This window comes from Phalangium opilio, unplaced genomic scaffold (genome assembly GCF_054372755.1).
Source record: "Phalangium opilio isolate 3A_F unplaced genomic scaffold, DU_Popi_V2 ptg000209l_1, whole genome shotgun sequence".
In the NCBI taxonomy this organism is placed as follows: Eukaryota; Metazoa; Arthropoda; class Arachnida; order Opiliones; family Phalangiidae; genus Phalangium; species Phalangium opilio.
This window is the reverse complement of record NW_028324217.1, coordinates 17,826,526-17,836,819: the sequence shown is the minus strand read 5'-3', so window position 1 is coordinate 17,836,819 and position 10,294 is coordinate 17,826,526. Positions and strand designations below refer to the sequence as shown.

The 10,294-nt window shown below is 40.0% G+C and overlaps 1 long non-coding RNA gene across 1 annotated transcript; it reads left to right on the top strand.

Annotated features, from left to right (window-relative positions):
* The first annotated feature begins 9,413 nt into the window (after nucleotides 1-9,413).
* LOC149620986 (uncharacterized) lies at nucleotides 9,414-10,294 on the top strand. The gene is made up of 3 exons (XR_016375525.1): nucleotides 9,414-9,664; nucleotides 9,772-9,837; nucleotides 10,167-10,294. It is a non-coding gene; the product is annotated as an uncharacterized LOC149620986 (long non-coding RNA).

Below are 10,294 nucleotides of genomic sequence, written 5' to 3'. Positions count from 1 at the left end.
AAGGTATGTACTTCCTTTTTATTTAATGTTCATCACATTTATATCCATAACGTTTATTCGCCGGGACACTGCGGCCGGGAACGTTATGCTATTAAGAGGTACTGTCAGGGACGTTTCTGTGTCTGGCTTTCTGTGCTTGGTTACAATAGAGCGCGTTCACAGGTTTTACATGGATGTAAACGCGTTCCCCATTTCTGGGACCCTATTGTGTAATTTTCTCGATCCTTCCCGTAAACATTACGGTTCCCGTTAAGTTTACAGTTTTCCGTTTTTGGCGTAACGGCCAAATGAAAATTCGAGAAAAATGCTATTCTATAACTTTTCTGTTAAGTAAAAACATTTTTCCCGTTAATTTTTACCTCTCCGAGTGACGTATGTCACGGAGAGGTATTACACCGGCCGTGTCTGTCTGTGTGTCTGTCTGTCTGTCTGTCTGTCTGTCAGACCCCACGTGACCGCGTTCGCAGTTTACAAATCGGAGCAAACAAATACCCGATTTCCGGAACGCGTTCGCGGTTCACGGAAATTTGGTCATTCATCTACCAACACTAGTCTTTACTAACTGGCCTCTAAGGACCACAATCTGCTAGTCTTTGTCCATCCCACATGGACACTAGTCTGTACGTGCTTGCTTCCAAGCACCACCAACTTCTGTTCTTCGTCAATTTCACCTTGACTCCAGCTTCTATGCACCACCATCTTCTGCTCGTCGTCAATTCCACATTGACACCAGCTTCTATACACTACCATCTTCTGTTCTTCGTCAGTTCCACATTGACACCAGCTTCTATGCACCACCATCTTCTGTTCTTCGTCAATTCCACATTGACACCAGCTTCTATGCACCACCATCTTCAGGTCTTTTGTCCATTCCACATGGACGCCGGTCAGTACATTCTGGCTTCTTTTCCACCGTCATCGTTTGGTTTCAAGATATACGCGGCGAGCGGCTAGGGTTACGAGAAACGTCTAGCCTCCCAATGGCAGGGCTTCCACCATCGGTTCACGCGAATGCGTTTTTATCTATTATTTGGTTTTAAGATATACGCGGCGATCAGCTAGGGTTACGAGAAACGTCTAGCCTCCCAATGGCAGGGCTTCCACCAAAGGTTCACGCGAATGCGTTTTTATCTATTATTATAATGGAAACGGATCGTATATATACCCCAAAATTTGAAGAAAGCGGGCAAGAAGGGTACCCTTCACTTTAAACGTCAATATTAGCAAAGATTCGAAAGATATTATGAACAACTTTATTTTAAACGATTTAACTATTTTTAAAGTTATTTACTGGCGATTAAAATAATTAAAAATAATTATATTTATTTAAATATTAAAGATAAACCCAAGTACCGAAGTCGTTAAATCATTGCCTCCTATATCTATCAAGGCCCGTGCATTGCGTTATGTTTCCTACATTGCCTCCTCTATCTATCAAGGCGCGTGCATTGCGATATATTTTATTCATTGCCTCCAATATCTATCGAGGCCCGTGCATTGCGATATATTTTTGAGAACAACAACCAAAATGGGAAGCTCCTCTCAGAACCATAATAATTTGTTTTCTCAGTTATATGAAATGAAAATATGGATAATATTTTCGGCAATTCGATTTGAATGGCTCTTTCTGATGTATCATTCTCTCAGCACTGTTCATAATGGACAGGAACGTAGAGATTCGAGACACTAGGAATTACGATAGTGTTTCAAATCCTCTGTATTGAGGGCTTAAAGGCTTGGAGTGAGTCGAAAGATAAATACACATCCTATTTTTTAGTTGTACCATGCGTACCACAATGTTGCCAGGCGTTTATTGAAGGATGCTTGGGTACTTGATACAGACTGTTACGTCTACCAAGTTTCCTAGCATCCAAGAATAAATAGGATTCATAGAAGCCAGTGTTAAGGGCATGTCATGGGTCAAGTCGTTAAATATATCGACGCAGTTAAATAGCTGATGGCATTATTTTATCCACTTTCCCATTGCCTTCGAGTGGAAGTTCAACTTTGGCACGGACGACAGATGGCGCTCTTAAACTTCTACCCCCAAAAATCGTTGTTGTATGCTCGTTTTCCCCTTCCGCGTTTTTTCGTTATAAACTTATGATTTAACGAACTGTTAAGATAAAATTTCATATTTCCTAAGACAGATAAGCTTCTACTCCTTTCATATTACTCCCAGTTAGATTTAATGCTTAAAAAATATATTTTCAATAAAAACACCGCTTCCACTAGTGGATTTTTACTCCTTGTTAGATTAGTGTAGGTGTAGAGAGTAATCATTACAAACGCTAAAAAATATATTTTCAAAAATGAAGAACATAGAACATTTATTCTATATCAAAAAATATTTTGGTGGTAAGATTGCTTTAGAAAAATCCAAACGGCTAGATATTGGTAAAAAAAGACATGTGTAAGCGATTTGTAGATGAGATAATTGTTTTACATGTTTTAAATGAGACTAAAACTTCCACTATTGTGTCTAAAAAAGTGTTGGCCATGTATATTTTTTAAATATGACGGAATTGCGGTTGATATGATAGCGCCCTATTTGCGAAAAAAACCTTTTTTTAAACAGTTGAATCATTCTTTGATAGAATTTCGAAGGAAGAAGTTAAGTGTTAGATTTGCTCGATTAATTTTGTTCGGCAAATAATATAATTAAGCCTTACGTATTACTGAAGGAGATTGATTTTGCCAACCTTTGTGAGTATTTAACTGTTTAATAATTATTTTGGTTAAGTGGGAGCCAAGCTTATGTGTGATTGGGTTGTGGCTTCCAAGATTTGGGCACATTTGCTTTTTGTGTGGCGAGGTATGATTCAGCTTTGATATGGACAAATGTTACAAATCATACTGGTGGACTAAGAATGCGGTTGAGGTATAGCGAGAGAGTAGAGTTTCCACAGCAATTGAGAGATATTGAAAAGGCTTGAACAATAGACTATTTTAAAATTCAATTCCTGCACTTGCAAAGAATTAAAAAAAGCGATAGATGCATATATTTAGGTTGTTTAAGGGGTAGTGATAGTCATCTCCACTCGGAGAGGTAATATTTTGGCTTTCCCAACTTGTTAAATTCCCGTTGAAATTTCATCATACCGTTTTCGTTAGGCTTAAGTTGAACTATTGACAGATTGTTGACTTGGTATTTCTTCACTATTTAATTATTTATAAATTGTCAACTTAATTAAATTAACTTTTATTTATCACGAAAAACGCGTTGACACGCAAAGCATTGCCTTCTTTCTTGCACAGCAACGCGAAGAATTTCCATTTGTATTAATCGGTATTCGGTAGGCCCATTTAAATATCACTCTCGAAACGTAATTGAACTTATTGCCAAAAACAAACACATATGTAAACAATTAAGTTTATACCACTATAATAGTGTTTTTGAAATAGGCTTAGTGTTGTAACAACGTAATTACGCCTACAGATTACACCTACTACTGATAAGACTTAGTTCACGAGTTGACCGATAGGGGCGTGTTAGGGATCTCTAGAAAGAACCGTTAGAGATCACTCTGGAAAATGACGCGGAACTAGTTAGTTCTATTGTAATGCTTTAATGGATTTTAGCTAATAAAATAATTTATGATATTGGTATAACTTGAATACATATGTTCTATTATTCAACCGACATACACAATAAGTGGCGACGGAGGCGAGATTGGATTACAACGGATACCTGGACTATTCCATAACTCAACTCGCAAGCTATCCAGTAAAAAAAGCAGAAGCCCCGGCAGACGACGTCCACGAGGGAACAAAAAGAAGATAGAACTTTTTCAACACCACGCTCGTGAGTTACAAGTTACAACTATATCTAAGGACGCCTGACGAAGGAAATTAAATTAGTGGAGTCAAGATTTACGTCTTACGAAAGCTTAGAAAAAAACTTTAATACAAGATTAAAGAAGTAAAGGTTTAACACGTAAGCCAAATTTAACTGAAGCCGGAAAGGAAGTAGGAAGTGGAACTTAAGCCTTGGTCTACATCAACATTCCACTTAAGCCTTGGTCTACATCAACATTCCACTTAAGCCTTGGTCTACATCAACATTCCACTTAAGCCTTGGTCTACATCAACATTATCAAACATCAATTTCGATTTGGAAGGAAGATTTTGAAAGATAATTATCAAGATGGAGAACGATCCAATGCCTAGAACGCAAGGAGCGAGACTTTCAACTTACGATAGTACTTACGAAACATGGAAACAGTACTCTCTACGATTAAACTCATTCTTCGCAGTCAACAACGTTCCAGAGGCTATGAAAGCAAATCATTTATTCACTTTGCTTGGTGCTCGCGAACTCTCGCTATTAACGGATCTAGTATTCCCAGCAGACATAGCTACAGTAGCTTATGCCACGTTAGCGTCTACGATGGACACTCATTTTAACCCGAAAACATGCAAGTATGTTGAACGATTTCACTTCACGAAACGTCTACGGAAGTCCGGAGAATCATTGGCTGATTACATGGCCGAACTCAAACGGCTTTCCCGATACTGCAAAATGGGAACAAATTTGAACGAACGCCTTCTGGAACAACTGGTTCTGGGAATAAACAATCCGTCAATGCAAAGCAAGGTTTTCGAGGAGCTTGGAAAGGATGAAGATGCTACATTGGACGAAATAATGAACGCCATTCAAGGGATGGAAACCGCTTCGAAAAACACTCACGTTTTAAACACCAACGGAGATAATGGGACAACCATCAATGCCGTAGGAAGCAATCGACACCGAGATAAAACGAAGCAGAATAACCAGGACACCCAACGAAATCCCAATCAAAAGGGTAGATCTCAACCTGGAAGATTCGTACCAAACTCTTCCCAATGCATTAGATGCACTAAAGGAGGACACAAATCAAGTGATTGCCCATACATTCAGAAAATATGTCATAACTGCCAGAGAAAGGGACATCTAGCAGTAGCCTGTCTGGGAGCAGCTAAAACAGCTGCAAATTCTAACAAGCCCATGCAGAGAGGTCGATTCCAGAAACCTCGTACTAGCCATCACATTCAAGATTCCAACCCGGAATACTCATACCCGGTCTATAACGTTAAAGGAAGTTCCACACTCACTCAAGAAGATTACGAGGTACCGCCAGCAGAGATAGTAGAACTAGAAGTCAATGGAACACCCATCCCTTTCGACCTAGATAACGGTTCTGGACACGCCATGATTACGGAAAGTTGGTTCGACAAAATGAGGTACAAGAACAAGGTTCAGCCTTTTAATCGAGCACCACTGCAAGCCTACACCGGACATAGCCTAAAAATTACAGGCGAAACCAAGGTTACAGTAAAATTCAACGGAAAAACGGCTGATCTGCCAGTTTTAATAGTACATGGACCCGGACCAAACCTATGTGGAAGGAAGAGGTTATACTCGTCATTGAACATTCTCCCATCGATCTACCATTCCGCAAGAGTAAACCAGACCTCGAAACAATCTAGAGATGAAACCAAGAATGGCCAGTTACAGACCATTTTGGACAAGAACGCAGACCTTTTCACGCCGGAACTCGGGAAGTTAAAGGACGTGCAAGCTCATCTACATTTGAAGCCTGATGCCATACCGAAATATTGCAAAGCACGGTCGATACCGTATGCAATGAAAGAGGATGTAGAAGAGGAAATTCAAAGAATGGTCAAAGTTGGAATTCTGGAGCCAGTAGCCTTTTCAGAGTATGCGTCACCAATCGTACCAGTCCAGAAGGTTCAGACACAGAAAAACCACGATGAAGGCCAACGCATAACAGCAAAAAGGAACTCCATAAGAATCTGTGGGGACTTTAAAACGACAGTAAACCCAAACTTGGACACAGAAGTTTATCCACTGCCTCGAGCCGAAGAAATCTTCTCCAAGCTCGCGGGATGTCAATACTTCTCCAGATTAGATTTAAAGGAAGCATATAATCAACTTGAGCTCGACGAACCCTCTAGAGAATTCACGGTGATAAACACGACAAAGGGTCTATTCAGATATACCCGATTACCTCAAGGAATATCATCCTCATCTGCAATTTTCCAGCGACACATGGAAAGAATCTTACAGCATCACCGTAATGTATCGCCATTTTTGGACGACATATTGCTTGGCGGCAAAACGGCCGAAGAACATCTAAAATGCCTCGATGCCGTTCTGACAACATTACGGGAAAATGGACTGAAGCTAAAGAAAGAGAAATGCAAATTCCTAGAAACAGAAGTCGAATTCTTAGGACACCTCCTAGACAAAGACGGATTGCATCCACAAGAAAGCAAATTAACAACAATCAAAGGAGCACCCCCACCTGAAAACGTTGAACAACTTCGCGCTTTCTTGGGACTATTGAATTATTACTCCAAATTTTTATCAAACAACGCTACAAAATTAGCACCACTCTACGAGTTGTTACATAAGGAAGAAAAATGGAATTGGACGGAAAGACACAGGAAAGCTTTCGAAGATGCCAAAACATCTATCTTAACCTCGAATCTGCTGGTACACTACGACGTTTCACGAGAAGTTCACCTCGCAACAGACGCCTCGCCGGTAGGGTTAGGAGCCGTGATCTCTCACCTGAACGACAAGGGAGAAGATCAACCAATCGCATTCGCTTCTAGAAGTCTAACGACGGCAGAACGCAACTACTCACAAATAGAGAAGGAAGCTTTGGGAATAATTTTTGGAGTAATGAAATTTCGTGACTATTTGTATGGGAAGAAGTTCATGCTTCACACAGACCACCAACCGCTAGTGACGCTATTTGGAGCGAAGACGCAAATTCCACAAATGGCAGCAGCTCGAATACAGCGTTGGGCTCTTTTGCTATCGTCATATAGCTATGAGATAAGATTTCGGAAAGGTTCGCTAAACGGAAATGCCGACGCTCTGAGTCGATTACCTCTACCGATGGAACAAAATATTACGCCAGTACCAATGGAGTATGTCCTATTACTCAGAGATATGGATAAGGGTCCCTTATCGGTTAAGGAACTCGAACTTGCAACACAACAAGATCCCGACCTAAAGCTGGTAGCAAAATACATGAGGGAAGGATGGCCGAGCAGGAAGATTCCGACAAACCTAGAACCTTACCATAGAGCAAGACTGGAATTGTCAAACTACGAAAACATACTACTCCGTGGAAACCGAATAATAATTCCGAAAGCTTGTCAAGCAGAGATGTTAACAGAATTGCACAGCTCGCATCAAGGCATAGTAGCAATGAAGAATTTGGCAAGGGCCAAGATATGGTGGCCATCGCTAAACTCTGATATAGAAGAAATGGTCAATTGCTGCTCCATGTGCCAAAATTCAGCGCCAATGCCAAAAGCCCATTATCAGGAATGGAAGAAACCGACAGGTCCCTGGCAAAGAGTACACGCAGACTTCGCAGGGCCCATAGAAAATAAATACCTCCTCATAATAGTGGATGCGTATAGCAAATGGATCGAAGTCGAAGTAACATCCAACACGTCTACGGAAGCAGTAACACGAAGCTTACGCCAACATATGGCTCGATACGGCATTATCCCAACTCTCGTCACAGACAATGGAACTTGTTTTACAAGCGAGGCATTTAGAGATTTTACATCCCAAAATGGAATAAATCATTTGAGAACAGCACCATACCACCCAGCCAGCAACGGCCAAGCAGAACGAACTGTTCGCACAGTAAAAGAAGCTTTGAAGAAAGTTAGTGCCGGTACATTAGAAGCCATCGATACGCTAAACGCAGGGTTACGAACTTTCCACACAGGAGCCCTTGAAACAAGATTGGCAAGAATTCTTTTAAACAATAGGAGAACACCAAATTCTTCGGGAAAATCACCAGCCGAACTAATGTTGGGTCGACAAATAAGATCTAGGCTAGATCTGTGTAACCCGAAGAAACAGTTTCCACACGAAAACTCTCAAGGTTCAGATCCGGAAAAGGAAGGAACATCCCAGGGAAAATGTTTTGAGAACTCAGACCCCGTATATGCCCGGAACTTTGGTAAAGGAGAGAAGTGGCTAAGAGGAAGAATAAAACGTAAACTTGGAACAACCATGTTTGAAATAGAAACAGACTTTGGAATAATTAGAAGGCACCAAAATCAAATACGCCGAAGAAGCTCGGACATCAAAGTAACACCGAATACACCGGAAGTATCCAACCAAAGTCAGAAGCCGCAGTTTACAAAGCTACCAAAGCCACAAACAGATATTGATCTTCAGGGAGATGAACATCCAGTACTAGAAGCTCCAGAACCTGACAAAGACGTTGGTGAACCTCCGGTAGTTCCAGAACAAGGAATTCAAACCCCAGCAAAGGAACCACTCGGGACCAACCAGACTCGACTGGACATCATACCCAATTCAGAAAATCATTCCTCGCACGATAGGAATTCAAATTCACCCAGTACAGAAGAGACACCCCCGGCAAAGCAACCAGTAGCGCCAACAGTCAGAATACAAAACCGACCACGACGCACAAAAAGGAAACCAGCTCGTTACTGTAATAAATAAATTTTGCTAGGAGCTCCTTAAAAAAAAAAAAAAAAAAAGGAGAAAGTATTGTTGTAACAACGTAATTACGCCTACAGATTACACCTACTACTGATAAGACTTAGTTCACGAGTTGACCGATAGGGGCGTGTTAGGGATCTCTAGAAAGAACCGTTAGAGATCACTCTGGAAAATGACGCGGAACTAGTTAGTTCTATTGTAATGCTTTAATGGATTTTAGCTAATAAAATGATTTATGATATTGGTATAACTTGAATACATATGTTCTATTATTCAACCGACATACACAATACTTAGCAATGCTTTTTTAAACCGTAAAATCCCTAACGGATGCCTTCGAGCTCACGAAAAGTTAACGTTTACCGTTACCGTTAAGTTTTCGTCCAAAAAGTTACAGAATAGACTTTTTCACCAAACGGTTTTTGCCGACCGTAATCTTTACGGTTCACGAAAACTTTACGGGCAAAAACGCTTACAGAATAAGTGGATTCCACTTCTTCATTTTAGCAGACGACGCGTCCTGGTCAATGGTCAGGGACCAGTTTATTTAATCCAGACCAGGGGGTGGCAGGCCCAATGTCCAGTTTTAAAAAATCCTTATTTCAAATTCCCACCCTGTACTCCCAAGCAGTCTGGGAAATAGCACACTTCCTCTAGTCCAAAACCAGTTTATTAATTGTTTGGACTAGCTTTTTAATTCAAAAAGTGGGGCTTACTGGTCCCGAGGACCAGTTTATTAATTGCATATCTATAAGAGAACAAAGCCTGGAACCAGTCCGGAGACCAGTTTATTATTTCTGACCCTAGGGGGGTCACTGGTCCCAAGGACTAGTTTAAAAAATATCCTTTTTTCCCAGACTGCTCCCAAGGACAAGTTCAAAAAATATCCTTATTTCCCAGACTGATTGGTTAGGAAAAAGCTGTCTGCTAGACGTTCTCTTTTTTTGGCGTTTGTACTTTGTAGTGAATTCCTTTGTTACGGTAACGGTTCCTCCTTTAAAGGCTTTAATGTATTTTTATTGATTATCAAAAAGAGTATCTATATACAAGAAAAGCTCTTAATAAAAGTTGAAGCTTTTTCTCTTTTTTAACCCCAAAAACAGAACAGTGTGAGTAACTGTGAAACCAAAACAACGTTAATATAAGCCTTGCCTGGTAAGAATGTATATTAAACTGAGGGAAACGCCCTTTTTAACACTAATACTTTGTTTATGGCCATACTTTTTATTATTATTAAAATGTTACGTATTTTATCATAACAGGAAAACTGTACAAAGTATGATGGAATTTGTTAAAGAATGTCGTGTTTTGGTCGAACGTTTAAGCTGGTAAGTGATGAATAAAATGCAACTTGGATCGTGTCAACCAGGCATAACGGATCCAAACCTATTGATACTTTTATACCTTGAAAAGAAATAGATCTTTCTTGCTGTTTAAAAAATTAAAAATGCTAGCAGAATAAATAATTTATACGAAGCTAGTTGTAGTTGTATTCAGAAAATGTGCTTGAGAAAATCCCTAGTCTTGAACAAAAGTGTCACAATTTAAGCATCACTATGTTTTTCTTAGCTTTTTATAGCGAAAGCTACAATGTATGGGGAAACACTCCTTGTCCGTTTTTGATTTACCTTCAGTTTGAAAAATTATTTCATTTTAGGGTAGATTTTCAATCTCACCAACTCTCTTTACAAAATTCCGAAATGAGTTTAGTAAATCTTCAAAGGTTGGCAATTAAAGAGGTATTTTGCGAAATTATTGCAATATTTCCTGTTTAAGACAAACTGA